The sequence below is a fragment of the Phaethon lepturus genome, unplaced genomic scaffold, assembly GCF_000687285.1.
Source record: "Phaethon lepturus isolate BGI_N335 unplaced genomic scaffold, ASM68728v1 scaffold55022, whole genome shotgun sequence".
NCBI classification, from domain to species: Eukaryota; Metazoa; Chordata; class Aves; order Phaethontiformes; family Phaethontidae; genus Phaethon; species Phaethon lepturus.
Genome location: NW_010525254.1, coordinates 44,124 through 45,123, shown reverse-complemented (window position 1 = coordinate 45,123; position 1,000 = coordinate 44,124). Strand labels below are relative to the sequence as shown.

Genomic DNA, 1,000 nt, shown 5'->3' with positions numbered 1-1,000 from the left:
GGAAAGAGAGAGCACTAACTGTTATAACATGGAGAACAAACAGATTTTAACTGTTTTCTGAAAGCTGGTTGGGCTTTTAGCTACTGCTATCACATGTGCCAAATATCAAGAGGTTGTACATCTTGTGGCACAATGCAGGATTACCACAATGGAGCCATATTCTTGCTCAAGGTCTTTCAAATTATGTAAGTGTGCGGTATTTCTGAAAATTATCCGATCTTCCATTCTTCTGGGCCTTTCAAAGTACTTCACTTAAAGGCTGTAAACTGATTACAAACTTCTGCGCCTTCAAAGATAAAGGAAAATATAGTCATAAAAAATATACCATGCAAATATGCTCAGTACTCTAGTGTCTGGCAAAAAGTGTCCTTAAAAGGAGTTAGCTAAATGTAGATAAGCCTGTACTCTGTACGTCTAAGAAATAAAGTTTGTTTGTTTTCCCAACTAAAAGGAATAGGAGAATTTAAGAATATTTTGACACAGTATCAAGCTGTGGTCTCAGAATTTTGGACCTCAGTGGCTATTACTCCAAGTTTCACTAAACTATAAATTCAAGGGAACAAACACCTACCTTGTTATAAAGCCGCAGTTATACATAACTTATCGTTGTCAAAACAAAAATCCAACCAGAGTCTTGTTAACAGCCATATACACGTATATAGCATTGCCTAATCTTATAAAATTTGACTGAAGATTTGCCAGCTTTACAAGCAATAAATCATTACGATCAAACAAAAACTGTAAAACAAAGTAGACATACATAGGAATGTGCATAAAAACAATCTTACTAATTATGATATCAAAGGAACATAAGACCGGGAAGCAAAGTTAGTTTTAAAAATCTGTATTATAATTACAGTAAGTATGATTAACTTAGTAATAACTGTAACTTTGTATAAACACCAGGAATCACATTTACCCAGAAACCCTGTCAGAAATACACAAAACAGAACTTGGCAAAAAGAACAAAAAGTAACTGCACGTCAGTTGTTTACTATAC

At 34.1% G+C, this 1,000-nt stretch overlaps 1 protein-coding gene across 1 annotated transcript in view; it reads right to left on the bottom strand.

The window, feature by feature from the left end:
• The window catches only part of RAD54B (RAD54 homolog B (S. cerevisiae)), a 29,361-nt gene that overhangs the window by 5,339 nt on the left and 23,022 nt on the right, over positions 1–1,000 (bottom strand).